This window comes from Phyllobates terribilis, unplaced genomic scaffold (assembly GCF_046119375.1).
Source record: "Phyllobates terribilis strain yellow unplaced genomic scaffold, ASM4611937v1 Scaffold_5__5_contigs__length_657084704, whole genome shotgun sequence".
NCBI lineage: Eukaryota > Metazoa > Chordata > Amphibia > Anura > Dendrobatidae > Phyllobates > Phyllobates terribilis.
In genome coordinates this window covers 13,721,759-13,741,843 of record NW_027362765.1, presented here as the reverse complement: position 1 = coordinate 13,741,843, position 20,085 = coordinate 13,721,759, and the positions used below count along the sequence as shown (strand labels likewise).

The 20,085-nt window shown below is 44.2% G+C and overlaps 1 protein-coding gene across 1 annotated transcript in view; it reads right to left on the bottom strand.

The window, feature by feature from the left end:
* Window positions 1-20,085, bottom strand: part of LOC141270592 (uncharacterized) — a 140,234-nt gene that overhangs the window by 43,470 nt on the left and 76,679 nt on the right. The window lies entirely within an intron of this gene.

Sequence of the window (20,085 nt, the reverse complement as noted above, 5' to 3'; positions counted from 1 at the left end):
GCATCTCATTCTACATTCAGAGCGATTTCTACCTTATTAGACAAGCTTGATTTGGTGGATGCCTGGAGGTGCTGCCACCCTACGGACAGAGAATATACCTTCTATTCTAGGGTACATGGTGTCCATACTCGAATTGACTATTGGCTGACCTCTTCTCTTCTTTCCCTTTTAAAAACAGTTGACATTCTCCCTTTGATTATTTTAGACCACTCTCCGGTCTTACTTACTTTGGAACTCCCCACTAGTAGATCTGTATATTTTCGCTGACGCTTCCCCTCCTATCTTTACACTTCAGACGACTTCAAAGGCTACATGACTGGCTGGTGGGAGACTTTCATGGAAGATAACTTGGAACACCTGGATGATATCAATTTATTTTGGGCCACTGCTAAAACAGTGCTTAGAGGACATGTTATTTCCTATGTGTCCCAGAAAAAAAAGAAATTGTTGTCCTCCTTGCGGCCTCACCTAGACCAGCTTACTCGGTCATACAGAGACTTTAAATTACACAACACTCCCTCCTCCAGAGAGGTTTACCTTACAGCTAAATAAAATCTAAATACCCTATTACATGAACAAGCACACAACCAATTAGCTCATCAATGTAATCGCTATTTTCGTTGGGGTAATAAACCAGGCCGTCTCATAGCATCTCTAACGAAGCCATTCAAAGTGGCTACCAGAGTTCATAATATTGCCTTATCCGATGACTCTATCACTTGTGACCCAACTCAAATTTGTGGGGTTTTTAGAGATTTTTACGCAGATCATTATGGCCCATCTTTAGACTCTCAGGAGGATGGCTATACATTTATGCATAAGGCTTGTCTGCCAAGGCTTTCCGATTCTCAGCGGGAGATTCTAAACCCACCGATTTCTCCTGAGGAGGTTGGATCAGTCATCAAATCTTCAAAGCTGCATAAAGCCCCTGGCCCGGATGGGTTCTCGGTAGAGTTTTATAAACTGTTGCAACCTTTAATTACTCCCCACCTAACTTCTCTTTTTAATCACATTATTGACTCGGGTTCTTTGCCCGATCGATTTAATGAGGCCTGTCTGTCTTTATTACTAAAGCCAGGAAAAGATCCGCTTCTCCCTGCCTTGTACCGCCCGATTTCCCTTCTAAATGTTGATTTTAAACTGCTCACCAAAATCATGGCTAATAGACTGCAGTCTATACTTCCTGATATTCTCACCTTATCTCATACGGGTTTTGTTCATGGTCGGTCTATCACTTATAATATTAGGATGGCATTGGTGGCCATTACACATAGTTATCAGACTAAGGCCAAGCAGAATATAGTGGTCAGCCTTAATGCTGATAAAGCTTTTGACCGAGTATCCTGGTCTCATCTTATTAGAACTCTTAAATATAGATTGTTTGGCTTTACCTTTTTTAACTTTGTACGTACAATCCACACCAACCCCCAATCTTCGATTTGACTTAATCGTATCCAGTCAACCCCTTTTTCCATCTTCAGGGGGACGAGGCAGGGTTGTCCTCTGTCACCTTTGTTACTTAATATTGCCCTTGACCCCTTATTGAGATACATGGAGATGATCCCTTCCTTTAGGGGTATTGGGATCGGTCACTATACACTTAAAACATTAGCATTTGCTGATGATATTTTACTCATGATATCTAATCCTAAGGAATCCATTTCCTCTATAATGAATGCTTTTAACGAATTTGGAGCAGTCTCGGGATTTCGTATAAATTTTAACAAATCTCATGCTTTAGCCATATTTAAAACTGCTCAGAAACGGTGGCCGTTCCCTTTCCCCTTTCAGTGGAGGAAAAATTCTTTACGTTACCTTGGTGTTGACCTACCCTCAAATCCTCATGATATCTATAAACTAAATGTCCAGCTTCTCATTTCAGTGATTATACAGGAAATACAGTCCTGGAAACCCCTTAAACAATCCTTTGCGGGTAAAGCCCACCTAATTAAAATGATCTCTTTTTCTAAAATACTCTTTCCCTTAAAGACACTGCCGGTTCTACTATCCAAAGCTGATGATAGGCTTTTGACACGAGCCTTCCGTCAATTTATTTGGGGCTCAGAGGGGGCTCTAGGATTAGTATTTTTAAGCTACAGCAAACTAAATCTTTAGGTGGCCTTAATCTCCCCAACATACGCCTTTACAGTATAGCGGCTGCTTTCCGCCATTCCCTTGACTGGATCTATGCCTTCACTCGCTTCACTAATACCCCAATAGATGAGGCCATGTGTAGACCCTTTAGCCTTCCAGCTCTGCTCCATTTACGACAAGCTGAGGTCGCAGTGGAGGTTAGAGATGATCCTCTACTGTGGTCGGTAATCTTGGGATGGCGCTATGCCAAACGAATTAGCGGACTTGACCCTCACATCTTGGTGTTTCTCCCCTTTCAAGGCAACCTCTCTTTTCTACAAGGCAGGCCACCTCCCGTCTATCATGTGCTTGGGAACAATGGATGCAGACTGGTTCGAGACATGTTAACAGAGAATCAATATCCTCTTACTGTGGACGACATGGTCTTCAAATACCCAATTCTTGCAAATGACAACTTCACCATCACTCAAATTAAACACTATATAAGCTCAATATTGCGAGACATACCGGAAGATGTTAGAACACACTCTCTAAACTTAATTTCCATCAAATCCCGAATGAGAACTTATTCCTTGAGCCTTATATACAAGTCATTGAAACCTTCCATACAGTGGTCGGACTCTTCACCAGGCCCAGGGAGATGGGTTTCTCAATTAATGGATTGTTGGGTAAATGACCTTTTGAAAGCCACACTACGTATTAACTCTATACTACCATATGATAGTTATGCAACCATGTCTCTCATGATATTTCATAGAGCATATATCTCCCCGGAGGTGAAGTCTAAAATGTCACCCTCAGGAGACTTTCCCTGCCCTAAATGCTTACACTCTCCAGCTGATATTTTTCACTGCCTCTGGGACTTTCCAAAAATAAGGGAGGTGTGGGATATACAGTACAGACCAAAAGTTTGGACACACCTTCTCATTTAAAGATTTTTCTGTATTTTCATGACTATGAAAATTGTACATTCACACTGAAGGCATCAAAACTATGAATTAACACATGTGGAATTATATACTTAACAAAAAAGTGTGAAACAACTGAAAATATGTCTTATATTCTAGGTTCTTCAAAGTAGCCACCTTTTGCTTTGATGACAGTTTTGCACATTCTTAATTACATAGTTACATAGTTTATAAGGCCGAAAAAAGACAAGCGTCCATCCAGTTCAGCCTATTTCTTGTGCACTGCAGCTATTCCGCAGCGTTGATCCAGGGGAAGGCAAAAAAAAACCATGCGGTATAGGCCAATTTACATCATTGAGGAAAAATTCACTTCCCGACACCAATCTGGCAGTCAGATTAAATCCCTGGATTAATTAACTATCACTTCTTGGCACTCTCTTGATGAGCTTCAAGAGGTAGTCACCGGAAATGGTCTTTCAACAATCTTGAAGGAGTTCCCAGAGATGCTTAGCACTTGTTGGCCCTTTTGCCTTCACTCTGCGGTCCAGCTCACCCCAAACCATCTCGATTGGGTTCAGGTCTGGTGACTGTGGAGGCCAGGTCATCTGGTGTAGCACCCCATCACTCCCCTTCTTGGTCAAATAGCCCTTACACAGCCTGGAGGTGTGTTTGGGGTCATTGTCCTGTTGAAAAATTAATGATGGTCCAACTAAACGCAAACCAGATGGAATAGTATACCGCTGCAAGACGCTGTGGTAGCCATGCTGGTTCAGTATGCCTTCAATTTTGAATAAGTCCCCAACAGTGTCACCAGCAAAGCACCCCCACACCATCACACCTCCTCCTCCATGCTTCACGTTGGGAACCAGGCATGTAGAGTCCATCCGTTCACCTTTTCGGCGTCGCACAAAGACACAGTGGTTGGAACCAAAGATCTAAAATTTGGACTCATCAGAACAAAGCACAGATTTCCACTGGTCTAATGTCCATTCCTTGTGTTCTTTAGCCCAAACAAGTCTCTCCTGCTTGTTGCCTGTCCTTAGCAGTGGTTTCCTAGCAGCTATTTTACCATGAAGGCCTGCTGCACAAAGTCTCCTCTTAACAGTTGTTGTAGAGATGTGTCTGCTGCTAGAACTCTGTGTGGCATTGACCTGGTCTCTAATCTGAGCTGCTGTTAACCTGCGATTTCTGAGGCTGGTGGCTTAGATAAACTTATCCTCAGAAGCAGAGGTTACTCTTGGTCTTCCTTTCCTGGGGCGGTCCTCATGTGAGCCAGTTTCTTTGTAGCGCTTGATGGTTTTTGCAACTGCACTTGGGGACACTTTCAAAGTTTGCCCAATTTTTCGGATTGACTGACCTTCATTTCTTAAAGTAATGATGGCCACTTGTTTTTCTTTACTTAGAATTTGTATTATGGCAAGAAAAAAGCAGCTAACAGTTTATTCAGTAGGACTATCAGCTGTGTACCCACCTGACTTCTGCACAACACATCTGATGGTCGCAACCCCATTTATAAGGCAAGAAATCCCACTTATTAAACCTGACAGGGCACACCTGTGAAGTGAAACCATTTCCGGTGACTACCTCTTGAAGCTCATCAAGAGAATGCCAAGAGTGTGCAAAGCAGTCATCAAAGCAAAAGGTGGCTACTTTGAAGAACCAAGAATATAAGACATATTTTCAGTTGTTTCACACTTTTTTTGTTAAGTATATAATTCCACATGTGTTAATTCATAGTTTTGATGCCTTCAGTGTGAATGTACAATTTTCAAAGTCATGAAAATACAGAAAAATCTTTAAATGAGAAGGTGTGTCCAAACTTTTGGTCTGTACTGTACTTTTGCATCATCTCATTAACACTTTTGGTATATCTGTTTCTCTATCCCCAGAGTGGGCCATATTTAACATTCTCACACAGGATCAGTTGGTGAGGCTTCCTGTTCAGCAGCGCCCCATTTTGTTCATATGGGCGGCAGCCACACGCAAAAGTATTCTCCATTTATGGGCACAGGATACAGCACCTTCTTTAAGCTTAATTACTGCAAAAGTAACCTATCTTTTCAAAATGGACTGGATAGAGGCCATACCCAATAAAGACAAAGACACTGAACGTTTTTTTCTTACATGGTCTTCTTTTATTAATACTCAGACATCATCTACACGCCAGGCGATACATAGCTGTTTCCATTTCACTAATTGGTACATGAGAGAGCAACTGGCCAGCAAAATCCCTGTTAGACTTGATTGATATTGTTATACAAAGTCATGGGTATGTGCCTGGGAAGGGGAAGGGAGGGGGGAGAGGGAAGGGGAAAAAGGTTATAGTTATAAGATGCTGTCTGCTGTTATAAGTATTGCATAATTGTTTATCCTCTCTTCGGAGATATTAACACTATATGTATACTCTGCTTTTTACTCAATAAAGACTGTTTTTTTAAAAAAAAAAAAATAGGGCTGTAACATGTCCCAATCCCTCCCGTCCTTGAGGGTTTTATTGAACCACTCGACTAATCCGTCGGTCTGTGGTTGGTACACCGACGTGCGCAACTTTTATTTTTAGCAGCTTGCACAGTTCCTTCGTCACCTTGGACATAAAAGGAGTCCCCTGATCTGTAAGGATCTCTTTGGCAGCCCAAGGCAACAGAACATGGCAAACAACTCCTGGGCAATAAGTTTAGCCGAAGTGTGGCGTAGCGGAATGGCCTCTGGGTAACGTGTGGCATAATCGACGACCACAAGTATATGTTGGTGGCCATGACCAGCATGCGGTGGGTGTGGTTAGCGGACATTCCGGGCAAGATTCACAATACCTCTGTACATCAGCGTAAATCCCAGGCCAAAAGAACCGCTGCAAGATGCACTCTTGCGTCTTTTTAACCCCTAGATGGCCACCCAACATGTGTGTGTGGCCATCTCGAGTATCGCCCGACGGTACAACTAAGGCACTACTAGCAGTTTCACCACCTCGTCTCGGATCTTGTCAACCCTATAGAGTAAATCTTGGTTGATCGCCATGCGCGGAAAAACCGTCTCTGTGCCCGGTTGCTGAGCCACCCCATTTACCTCTATTACCCTTTCCCATGCCCGGATCAGGGTAGGATCCTGCAGCTGAGCTGTCCCAAAAGTTCCCCGGGACACTTCCAGCTCTGGGATCGATGGGGTCTCCTCGATCTCTCCTGCCAGTACCTCAGGGGAAACCTATCGGGGTACCACTCTGTCCCTAGGTTGGCGACCCCTACGGCAGGTACAGTGGGTATGGAAAGTATTCAGACCACTTTCAATTTTTCACTCAAGAAGACTCATGGCTGTACTAGCTCAAAAGGGTGCTTCTACTCAATTCTGAGCAAAAGGTCTGAATACTTATGACCATATGATATTTTAGTTTTTCTTTTTTAATAAATTTGCAAAAATTTCTACATTTCTGTTTTTTTTCAGTCAAGATGGGGTGCAGAGTGTACTTTAATGAGAAAAAAATGAACTTTTTAGAATTTACCAAATGGCGGCAATGAAACCAAGAGTGAAAAATTTATAGGGGTCTGAATACTTTCCGTACCCACTGTATCCCTGACTCGGAATCTTTGGGTTCCGCACCCGGACATATCTGGGAGGGTTAATCTTTCTCTCCCACAAGGACCAAAACAGGGGTAAGTCTCTTCCTAGCACAGTCCCGTAAGGAAGAGTATTTACCACTCCGACCACATGTTTAACCTCTCTCCACGGAGTGGAAAAGGTAACCTCCGCCGTTCGCCATGAATGCATATGACCCCGACCTTCCCCCCAGTGGGTTCCAACCCAGAGATCAATGACCCATGGATAAGGGTCACTAGGCTGAGTCCAAGAGAGCCTCCGCTCGATGTCCATTGGCATGCACTTGGCACAGATGGAGTTCCCCTGTTGGACCGACAGGGTCCGCAGTGTAGACGATCCGAGCATACATAGACAACCTGAGGTTAAACTCGCAGTTCATGGGGTCAACAGTCAGGGGGCAGTTGGCAACCATATGTCCTGGCCCTTGGCATCGCCAGCATCTAATAGCGGTGGCACTACTAGTCCTGGAGACCGATTTAGGGGAAACTGGTCTCCTGCCATCCTCACTCCGGGGCACCCCCTCAGTATGGGCTCTGACTGTCCACAGCAGAGGGGCGTGACCCTTTCCCAGGCTCCTGGGCTTGCAGGGGCCGGCGTGCCACTCGCATTGGGGCAGAGTCCCAAATGAAGTCCTGAGTGGCCGAGTACCGCTCGATCAGGCCAATCACCTGGTCTAAGTGCCCGGGTCCCCTTGCCCCACCCAACGCTGTATAGCGGCTGCCAGAGTTCTCACTAGCCGGTCGACCACCACCCTCTCCACCATCTGGCCGAAGTCAAGGTCTCAGGCTGAAGCCACCTTTTAACTAGCTGCAGTAAGTCATATGCCTGAGACCTGGCGGGTCTGGCCTCCATGAAGGTCCATGGAAACACCCATTGGGCTCTCACATATGTATTAACCCCCAGTTGGGCAAGGATCTCACCTTTCAGCTTCCCATAGTCCTGGGCATCTCCCCGACTGAGGTCAAAGTAGGCCTTCTGCGCGTCGCCCATCAGGAACAGAGCCACCACTTCAGCCCATTGGGAAGTTGGCAGGTTCTCCCGGTCCGCTGTACGCTCATAGACGGTGAGGAATGCTTCCACATTGACCTCCGGACTCAGCTTCCTCAATGCGGAACGGACCTTGTCCTGGGCCTCACGGCATTCCGGGGTCGGTGATGGTGGCGTATCTTGCAGAGCCGCAATCTGTTGCACAATCAGTTAATTAATGCGCTGCTGCTGGAACTGCTCCTGCTGTTGCCGCTGAGTGAGGACCAATTGCCTTAGCAGTTCCTCCATTTTGTCTGCGGACCTGGGCTGCAATGTGACAGGCCTAATAACAGACATGCAGCTGGTGTTGGGGTATGCCTCAGTTCACACTGCCCGCATTCTCCACCATATTGTAGTGCGGCGGTGTTCACACTGTGCGGTAATGAGGCAGTGACCCAAGGAAAGTCCAACTTAAACGGCTTTATTTGGTAAAAACTCACAACTCAAAAGCAAAAGCTGTCATATGGATCACAGCCGGGATATCCACACAGTCCGTGTAAACCTGTTGACGTGGGAGAGGGCCACGCTGCCTTACTTAGGGTGCATCAGATACGTTGCCTTCACAGGCATGTGTTCCACTTCACACAAGGTTGCAGAGATTCCTGCTATGCTGCTTGCAATCCCAACACTGACACACCCACACCTTTGCTGCAGGTTTTTAAAAGGAATCTGTGGCCATGAGCCACTTGTAAGACCCAGGCTAGAGGGAGTGGACCACCCCACTGCCATCCTGTAGTCCACTTCAAGAATAAAAGTCCATGCCAGGTTTTCTTAAATCCTACTTAGCCAAATAGCTTCACCAAGTTCAAACTTTACTTTTATTCTGCACTGTAATCACAGCTGTGTCTGTGATAGCAATGCGCTCCAGCGGGATCAATATGCCTCTATGCACATCCTAGGAGACACATACCATCTCTCTCATAGGATCCCTCTCACTGCCTCACAATACCATAAAACCTAACATACAAAGATAAAAAACCGACGTGTTTCTGGCGTCCTAGACACCCTTAATCATAGCATAGTCATGAAATGACAATGGTCCTGTTTTAATCTAAACACAGCCAATCACATAGAGGTTGAAAATAACATGTAATTAGCAGGTGTGCAAGTACACAGAACATGCAACGAAATACTAAACATAAATAGAGGTTGTTATAGCAGAAGATGGAGTCCCTCAAGTTTAAAGACCCCATCTATGCTATATAAGTCTGACAGTTATTTTAGGTAGAAAACAACAGCAAGCTGAAATGTTCCTTCTTGTATCAATAGCGTGTCCTTGCTAAGAAGATAACGTGTCCTCCCTGGCCAGATGTTTCTTCTTGTAGCAATAATGTGTTCTTGCAAGAAGATAATGTGGCCTTGCTAACCAGATACGTCTAGTTAAATATTTTAAAGCATACAGAAACTAGCTTTTTCGCTTGTTCAGCTAAACTGTATAATCGAACTATATATGGCAAATCCGTTTCCTGCCTTCAGGGTGTATATTAGCCCTGTGTTTTGTAATAAAATTTAGAGTATGTTTAGACACAAACATCCTGTCCTGTGTCTTCTTCTCTCCAATATCGTAATCCAAAGGATAGAAGACCAAGAATGCAGTGACGACAGCTGGCGCCTCGAACAGGGACCTTGAGTTAATCTACCCAGGGGTGCTCGACCGGTTCGAGACGTGGGACGAGTGAAGCTCTCTGTTGGTGATATATACAGCACTGAGGTAAGAATAACTGTTATATTCTACCTAATTATATCACTGCATAGAAGAGACTCCCTCACCCCCGAGCGATCGGCTCCCAGGTAATTCACAGATTGTTGTCTGGCTCAGGTCCCTTTGAACCAGTAGAATCTCCCTCAGATAAATTGACAGTCCTGCCTTCTATCCTTTGGAGAACTTAAGAATGAAAGTATGGATCCGATGATTGTGTTGTGGGTGTGTATCGGAATTGGTGTTTTTGGTCTGTTTTTCTGGCTGGCGTATAAGTCCTGGAAGGCTAGTAGTGGAATGGTTCAGAAACCTTTGTGGCCCATTGTCTAAGTGACCATTGTCTAAGTGACTGAGGAGTCTCTTCTAGGTGAGGAGAACCGAAAAAAATGGGGAACCAAAATGCCAAGGAAGGTATTATAGCCAAAGACTTAGTAGTACGCAGAGAAGGGAAACAGGCACTGATTGGAATTGACAAAATGTTGTGTAAAGCGGGAATGAATGAGAATGAAGAGATGAATGGAGAGAAATGGAAATCCTTCTTTAACTCCTATCATGGATGACTGAAAGATAAGGGTCTGTTAGGGACAGTGGATGTATGGATGAATGCATGCGCTTATTTTGAATGAAAGATTGAAGAATTAGGAGACGGATGTTACAGACTGACAAAAACTGGAATGACAGATTTTCCTCCCTGTCCGCTCCCGACGTCACCCCCACCCCAGTATCAGAATTCCGAGGAACCTAAATGTTGGGTTTGCCCCAGATGTGGACAGCAGAACCCCTTGACAGTAGACATCTGTGTGGCATGTGGAGGACCGAGACCCCACCCAGCTAGACTATTACCAATGAGGACGGTAGTTGTGCCAGGAGCACTGGGAGCAGCAGCAGCAGCAGCAGCAGGGGGGGACGCAGTGGTTCCAGGTCAGGAAGCTCGTACAATGTTAATGTATAGACCATATAGTCCCTCAGAGCAGTTGGCGTTGATCTCCCAGCTGCCAGATCCGTCCCAGTCCCCTATGGTTTTTGCTAAAATGATCACCACCAAACAGGATACGTACCATGCCACTAGAATAGATCTGCAAGGGGTAATTAAGGGGAAATTGGCAGATGAAGCTTTGTATGACAGACTGACGAATGAAACTTATAAACAATATGACAGTAGAACGGGCCCTGATGTAGCGGAGGCTAATGATGCAGCAGCCGGGGTTCTGTACGTAAAAGCGTTGGAAAAGGCATGTAAAGACAGACAGGCAGAGAGGCAGGTTACACTAGAAGACCGGGTTCAAGGTAAGGAAGAAGACCCCAAAGATTACTTTTGGGCACTAAAGAGAACTTGGTCAGAAATGGGATTTATTCCCGAAAATAAGACTAGTGAGAGGGTATTAGCAAGTGCTTTCATGAATGGACTAAAGAAAGAGATTGCAGAGAAGGTAAAAGCAAGTAGACCAGACTGGAGATCAGTGAAGGCAAAGGATTTGGCTAGAATAGCCCAGGGGGCACAGCATGACATAGCGCAGGCAAAGAGAGCTGCCAGAGTACACATAATAGAGACTACCCCTAGAAACAACAGAGACAAAGGACGGACTGCAGGAGGAGGACAGAGACTATGTTACGGATGTAAAAAGCCAGGACATTTTAGAAAGGACTGTAAGACCAACCCGTATCCAAATGCTCGGAGTACGGGTCCTCCAGCTGACCAAACAATGCCCCCATAGGATGAGGGTAGCTTGCACATCAACCCCCTCATTTTCTTACCCCTAACTCCCAGTTGTATAATGCAGGTGAACCTACCAGGGGGACATGAAATCGATTTCCAAGTAGATAAGGGGGCCGACAATTCAGTAATTACGCGAGGTGATTGGCCATACACTGACACTGATTTTTCACATCATGTCATTGCCACCCCCTTCAATTCCCCGTCTGTCCTGCTCCCTGTCACTAAGAGAATTCCCCTGCAAATTCAAGGAGCTACTGTACATAGTCAGCTCATGGTATCGCCCCGAGGCCAATGTAACCTTTTGGGAAATGATGTGTTGTCCCAATTACAAGCACATATTGAATATCGTCCCGATGGCACTGTCACCATGACCCCAGGTTTAAAACCAAGTACCCTTTGCAAAATTATGTCACTAGATATTGCCAGCATAGAAGAGACAAATGAGTTTCCCCTGATACTGGAGCATGCTGTGCCATATGATTTTTGGGCCTCAGACAAAACAGATGTTGGTAGGTTAAGAGTTCAACCAGTAATGGTAAAATTAAAACCAGGAGCCATCTTGCCTCAACAGAAGCAGTATCCCCTTAGCTCGGCTCAGGAGAATGCCATAGCCCAGCTAGTCCAAAAATTACTACAGAGAGGAGTCTTGGTCAAAACCCAGTCCCCTTGCAACACTCCCCTGTTCCCAGTAAAGAAAAAGAGTGTGTCAGGACAACCAGCCGCATATAGAATGGTCCATGACCTCCGGTTGGTTAACAAAGCCACAGAACTTCTAACACCAGTTGTGCCCAACCCGCATACTCTCCTGTCACAGATACCTTCTAACGCTCTTTGATTTTCAGTGGTCGATTTGGCAAATGCATTTTTCAGTGTAGCATTACATCCTGACTGCCAGTACCTGTTTGCTTTCACATTCCAGGGTAGTCAATATACATGGACAGTGTTGCCACAGGGTGCCCAGAATTCACCCACAATGTACACTGCAAGTCTGCAGGAAATACTGGAGGGATGGTCTGAACCACATATCGTTGTTTTGCAATATGTCGATGACCTGCTCATTTGTGCCCCCTCCAGGAAACAATGTCATAGTGCAACTATATCGCTTATGTTGTTTCTCTATCACGCTGGCTGCAAGGCATCGAAAGATAAGCTTCAGTTTTGTAAATCTTCAGTCACCTTTTTGGGACATTGCATTACACCAGGAGCCCGCCATTTGACAAATGCACGTAAACTAGCAGTACAGGCATACACCGTCCCCATTAATGTTGCAGCCCTCAGAACTTTTCTTGGACTTGTTTCCTATTGCAGACAGTGGATTCATGCCGTCTCTGTTTTGATGCAGCCCCTCTATGACTGTCTTACTCCAACACCTTTTGTACTAACACCAGAGGCAATAGACTGTTTTTATTTTCTCAAAAACCGTATTTTGGCCGCTCCAGCTTTGGGTACTCCTAATTATGAGCTCCCATTTACTCTGTACCTTCATGAACAAGCTGGACATGCAGCAGGAGTTTTAACTCAAACACACGGTGATAATCAGAGACCTGTTGCCTATTTTAGTGGCAGATTGGATGCGGTAGCCAGAGGTGCACCATCCTGCGTACGTGCTCTGCATGCTGTTGGACTATTATTCCACAAATCCGCAGACATTGTTCTAGATCATCCGCTCACCATTTTAACACCTCATGATGTCTACACTATATTGAATCAAGTGCAACCCGCTCGCCTCTCAGCAGCACGTCATCTCAGGTTACAATGTGCACTGTTAATGCCTCCCAATGTTTCTTTACAGAGGTGTACTACTCTGAACCCAGCAACTTTGTTACCTCTCTCGGATCTAAAGGAGGGGTCAGGTACTGTGCTTTTTAAGGAAGATCCAAGAGAGGAAGTTCCTCATGACTGTGTACAAATAATGGCACAAGAAATGGCAGGTTTACCTACTGTATTTGAACATGAATTAGAAAATGCAGATTTTGAATTTTTTGTAGATGGATCCCGTCATCAGGACGATTCAGGTACTTTCCATACTGGATATGCAGTTGTCTCCCTCAATGCAGTAATCAAGGCAGAACCAATGCTCCCACACCAGTCGGCTCAAGAGGCCGAACTTAGGGCCCTAACTGAGGCCTGTAAACTAGCAGAAGGTAGTATTGTTAACATTTACACAGATTCTAGGTACGCATTCGGTATATCGCATGATTTTGGTCCCATATGGAAGTCAAGAGGTTTCCTGATGGCAGCAGGACACCCCATTAAGAATGCTGATGCGGTCCAGCAGTTAATTGATGCACTACAACTACCCAAAAAGGTAGCCGTCATAAAGGTAAGAGCACATACCAGACGCACCGACCAGGTGAGTAGAGGTAATGTGATGGCAGATGCAGCGGCAAAAACAGCAGCCTGTAAGCCGCAACAAGGGTCAACAGTACGTCAGCTAAGTGCCCCTAAAAACCCCTTTGTGTCGGAGGACATCTTATCCCAAATGCAGGCTCAGGCTAAAAAGGAGGAGGTTGATAAGTGGTTAAAGGAAAGTGCATGCCTGAATGAAGCAAATGGGGTATGGGGGAAAGGGACACGACGATGCCTTCCAAGGGCACTGTACCCAGCAGCTGCCCAGATACTACATGGGCCGACACACCAATCTAAAACGGGTGTGATGAGTGTGATGCTGAAACATTGGGTGGCACCAGGATTCTCCACCTGTATTGAAAGCCTGATACAAGGGTGCATGATATGTGCTACACATAATCAGGGTAGAATAGTTAAAACACCACCCAAACACCCCCCCTCCCCGGCCCCTCTATCCATTCCAGAGACTGCAAATTGATTATATTCAGCTGCCAAAGTCAGGATCATGGGAATATGTGTTGGTCTGTATTGATTTGTTCTCAGGATGGCCAGAGACTTTCCCGATTGCCAAAGCCACGGCTGCGACAACCGCAAAGAAACTGCTTGCGGAGGTGGTCTGCAGGTATGGGGTACCAGAGGTAATTGAGAGTGACAGAGGTACACACTTCACAGGTGAAATAATGAATGAAGTCATGTCAGCTCTAGGAATTCAACAAGCATTCCACACCCCATATCACCCGCAAAGTAGTGGTAAAGTGGAAAGACTGAATGGTACATTGAAATTAAAAATTCAGAAAGCCATGGCTGAGACAGGAAAACCATGGCCGGACTGTTTACCGCTTGCTCTGTTTTCAGTAAGATACACGCCTAATAAAAAGACTGGACTCTCTCCATATGAGATATTGTTTGGCAACGTACCCAGCCTAGGGTGTTTCTATCCGCAAGCATTAGAAATGAATAACCATGTGCTAAGTTCCTACGTGAGGGCTTTACACAAAAAGATTAAGCAAGTACATGATAATGTCTTCAGTTCTCTTCCAGATCCACATCAAGACTCTAGCAGCCATACGCTGCAACCTGGAGACTGGGTGGTTATAAAAAGACACGTGAGGAAAAGCCTAGATCCACGGTTTTATGGACCCTTTCAAGTTCTGCTGACCACAAGCGCAGCCGTTAAGCTAGAGGGAAAAGAGACCTGGATCCACGCATCCCATTGCAAAAAGATACTAGGAGAACCAGCGGACAAAGAATGAAGACATTGTTTATACTTACCTGCATCCTTGCGACCACAGGTGCATGGACTAGGTTGAGCACCACAGATGGAGACGACAATAGATTCATTAAACACCATCTTGCTCTAATCGATGGACTAAATGAGCAAAACCAGACCATTGCTAACTGTTGGATATGTACACATGCCCCTGTGACGTCCACTAGCATACCCTTTCTCGCTGTCCCAGTCTCATGGGAAGAGATAAACTTTTGGGTGAACTGTTCATATACTTTGGCCAATAATTCCACACAGAGATTTTCCTTTCTAAATCCCGCAAATTGGTTTAAAGGTATCGGTGGGTGGTTGGCTGGTATAGTGCAAGCGATTTTACAGGTTTTGCTAATGTGCCTTGCGGTTTATTTGTTTTTTAAGTTTTTTCTAATGTGTATTCAGTGTTGTACTAAAAGAAAATATAGAGATTCGTATTGATAAATGAAGGAACAAAAGAATGGAATGTTATAGCAGAAGATGGAGTCCCTCAAGTTTAAAGACCCCATCTATGCTATATAAGTCTGACAGTTATTTTAGGTAGAAAACAACAGCAAGCTGAAATGTTCCTTCTAGTATCAATAGCGTGTCCTTGCTAAGAAGATAACGTGTCCTCCCTGGCCAGATGTTTCTTCTTGTAGCAATAATGTGTTCTTGCAAGAAGATAATGTGGCCTTGCTAACCAGATACGTCTAATTAAATATTTTAAAGCATACAGAAACTAGCTTTTTCGCTTGTTCAGTTAAACTGTATAATCGAACCATATATGGCAAATCCGTTTCCTGCCTTCAGGGTGTATATTAGCCCTGTGTTTTGTAATAAAGTTTAGAGTATGTTTAGACACAAACATCCTGTCCTGTGTCTTCTTCTCTCCAATATCGTAATCCAAAGGATAGAAGACCAAGAATGCAGTGACGACAAGGTCTATCCGCTAGTTCCTACATATGAAATATTTTGCAATCCAAATTTAATACGAAGCATGGAGCATACAATAATCTACCGTATTTTTCAGACCATAAGACGCACTTTTTCCCACTTTTTTGGAGGAAAATGGGAAATGGTCCGAACGTGCGTACCTGCGGTGGTGGTGGAGCGGTATCGCGGGGCCTCCCTCTTTCAAGAACCCGGCGGTGTTCTTCAGGAAGATGGCCGCGCACGCCAGTAACTTGCGCCGCTCACCGGCCCCGGACCACAGCCAGGCACCCGCAGCATCTCACCTCCGTCACTGCACGTCGGTCTCCCAACCTTCAGGATCAACTGGTTAGGAGTTATCTTACACCCAACAATCAATCCAAAATCAGTGAAATTAGACCGACTGATAAAAGAAAAACTTGGGGCTGCACTTCATATGGTTCATGTGTCTCTTGCCCAAATATTGAAAATACAAAAAAATGCAATGTTATTTATCACACTACGTGCCCGTGTTCTTTGATCTATATAGGACTTACAACCAGGATGCTTAAAACTAGAGCAAGGGAACACGTGTGAGATATTATGGCGGCAGCCACAGAGGAGAATTTGGATTTGTTAAAAACAATCCCCAGACACTTTAAGCAGTATCATGCCAGTGATCCATCAGGCCTCCGTGTTAAAGGGATTGATCATATTTATACAACGTTTCGTGGTGGCAGTGTTAGCCGCCTAGTGGCACAGAAGGAATCCAGATGGATTTGGCTATTACAAACGCTACATCCTCAGGGCCTCAATGAATCCCTGAGCTTCTCACCATTTTTCTGATCGTCTCTCCCTTTCTCTTTGAACTGGCCTTTGATTTCGGAATTTTAATTATACATGGTTTTATGTGTTTTTATTTTTTTGCCATTTGTTTAATATTATCTAATTTTCCTTTTAGTATATGAGTATCTGTCCTTGATTGCTGTTGTTCTTGTTGATGGGCATGTGTGGATGACCTCTTAGCCATCTGTGGGTATGGGGATATCCTTGGGAAGAAAGGAGTCGGACAATGATGTACCTTGGCTCAAGGATACCAAAGAAACAAGCAATGAAGAAACCGACATATAATTATGATATTGACTTGTATTATGTAAAATGTAGAGTGTTCAAAAATTACGTGATCTTGGGGTCTGTATCTTTTATGGGTTATGTTAGCTACTTATAGAATGATGCACTGGTACGGGGATTTATTCTCCTTATAGTGATTTTTGGGTTAATTATTCGATATTCTTACACTTCTCTCCGTTTGGGCAAAGGTACCATGCCTTTATGGATGGGAGTGTTTGTAGTGACTATACCTATAGATGGGGTTAGTAAAATATATTAGGTTTAAGGGCTTTCCTTAATTAACATATTATTGGCTTATCCTTTTGCCAGGTGCATCTTGTATTTGTTGTGTTCTATCATAGTGTACAACTGTCTTACTATATGTATTATGCACATTTTGTGTGGTTATTGTTGATGGTCATCCTGTTGATTAGCCCACCTTTTGTTTAGGAACTTCTGTCCATTTCTACTATGGGGATAATTTGTTCAGTTTGTAGGCGTCATATGAAATTATTGCTTTACCTCTGAGATGTTTGGCATTCTCATGTGTGTTTGACTGTGATGTCTGTTTTCGGCGTCCCCGGCTCTCCTCTTGGACATGCGCGGTTATGGGTATTTTGTTGCACCATTGCGCATGTCCGTGATTTTGATGACAGTGCTCTCCAGTGGGCGGATCTATGACGCTGCAGGATTCCCGCTCACATGACTTAATAGGCGGGGTTTCGCCCATGTGACTTAGTGGGTGGTATCGTTCTGAGACTGGACGCACCCTGATGTGAGTATTGGGATTTAGATGTACGTGTCTTGCACCTATCACTGGGAGCATTGGAGAAAAGCTATGGGATGGCCCCCGTATGGGTTTTTTTCATTGGGCAGGACGCAATACTTAAGGGATACCGATTCTAATTATGTCATACCCCCGGAAGAAGGCACAGCGCCGAAACGCGAGTAGGGGCGACGGCACCTCAGACTGATCAAACATATGTGAGTAGTGATAGCATATTTATATGTATTTAGGTGTGAGATGGGTTTTTCTTTGGAAATCATATAATGCACTGTGCACTTTAAACACCTAGTTGTGGTTTACACATATGAAATGTTTTTAACTCTGAGAGGTTACCTTGTTTATACCCCTCTGGATTGTCTCTACCATTTTGTATAGGCTCCCTCCTCATGTGTTTCTCTATCTGTGGTGCCTCTTTAGACTTACCATTAATATATTTGTTGCCATTGGAATTTTGTATGTTTTTAAATTAATCTACATTAATAAAATGTATGATATTTTCATATATTGTTCGCTACATGTTCTTTTTTCTTTTTGATTCCCCTCCTGCCCGCAGCCAGACACTGCCCGCATCCAGTCCAACCCGCACCGGCCCCCAGCCAGACACCCGCAGCATCTCACCTCCTCCTCCTTTGCTGCTGCCGCCGCCGCCACCACTGCCGATCCCCAGGCAGGCCATGGCGGCATGCAATTTGACTCCGATTGCCAAACACCGGCCCTCAGTCGGGCCCCAGGGCCCCAGCCATGCACCGTGCCTCAGCCAGACACCGGCCCCTAGCCAGGTACCCACCCCAGCCATCTCTTCTACTGCAGCCACCAGGTTCCTGAGAGAGGGAACTGAGGGCCCTGCAATCCTGCTCCACCGCAACTCCCCACTGCTGGAGCACCGGATTCCTGAAGGACCCTGCCTCCTGTGACCCTTGCTCCACCGCCACCCAGGTAAGATACTGTACCTATTAAGACTATAAGACGGACCCCCATCTTATAAAAATATATTTTTTTCTATATTCCACCCCCAAAATTTGGGGTGCTTCTTATGGTCTGCTGCGTCTTATAGTCTGAAAAATACGGTACATAGAATGACAAATTAATATATATAAAAAAAGATTGCTCCTATAATTCATACTTCTGGGGCATTTGCTATCTAAATTTAATATCCAGAACGCTTCTCGCAGCAAAAGGCGTTTTTACCAACTACCTCCTCTGGGGGGATATGGCACTCTTCCTATGCCGAAGAATTTTAGGTGCGTTGAGTTTTAATTATGCATAGTAACAAAATGTTTGACAGAACCAGAGTATGATCCATTTTTTTAGCTATATTATTTAAGTGTTTGGAAATTTGATGTTTAACCTTTCTAGTGGTGCATCCTACGTATTGTACTTTAGATAAATCACAGAAAATAGAATATACTACATGGTGGGAATCGCAGTTCATGGATTTTTGGATATAATGAACATCTCCTTGAGAAGAGTGAAAGCTTTTTGTTCTGTCCACAGCAAAGGCACACATTACATCAGTTTCCATTACACTTGAAAAAACCTTTGGGTTTTAACCAACAGGTCTTTTTGGTCGGACTTTGGAACAGGCTTGGAGAAAGCATGTTGCCCAAGTCCAACCTCTTTTAGCCACAAATCTGAAGCCCTGAGATATGATTTTTCTAAATGTGTCATCTTAATTGATGACTGGAAGATTTTTTTGGATAATATTTTTGACTTGATTATATTGTAGGCTGGAGGATGTGGAAAACGTAACAGATGCGTCATTATTCATATTTGGTGAAATATTTTTCTCATTAGATAGGAGTTGATCTCTTCTTTTGTTTTTTTTACTTTGGTGAATGCACATTGAATCAACGGCTTTCATATCCCCTTTCTCGTAATCTGTTATGTACAACATTACGCTCCACAAGGAAGCGGTTGTCTGAACAAATGCGTTTAGCACGTAACATTTCTCCATAGGGGATAGCTATAATAGTATGTTTGGGTGACAGCTTGTCAATTGGAGAATAGTAATGCCTGATATACTTTTCTTGTACAAATATGTATGTACACGATCATTAATGCAATCTCCTTCAAGGAAAATGTCCAAAAATGAAATTTGATTGGAAAATGGATCAGTCGTGAGCTTCAAATTGCATGTGTTATCATTTAGATATAGAACAAATTCAGAGAATTCCAATGTGCTTCCCACCCACACCAGGAGGAGGTCGTCCACATAGCGACCAGAGAAAATCGGAGAGCAGCTGCAGCCCTAGCTTCCTGTTAATGTTCAACACATCCGAAGGCGGGGAAAGTGAAGCCTGTTGAAGCTGATTGGGAGCAGGGCTCGTGTGATGCAACAAACTCACATGACAGTGCAGCTGATAATGGAACAGCGTCGACACGGGATCGGAGTATGAGTGTTTTAATTTTAAAGAGGCCAAACGTGAGGAATGACAATGGGTTGTAGTGGACAACTCCTTTAAGAAGATACAATTGTCAATACATTTCTATCATTTTTTCCACATGAAAAAAAGGATTCTCCCCTGTGTGACAACTGTTTATTGAGAGTTGATTTGTGTGTAAAACATTTCCCACATTAAGAACACGAAAATGGCTTCTCTCCTGTGTGAATTCTTTGATTACAAAAAAAAGAGATGATTCTTTCACAAAACATTT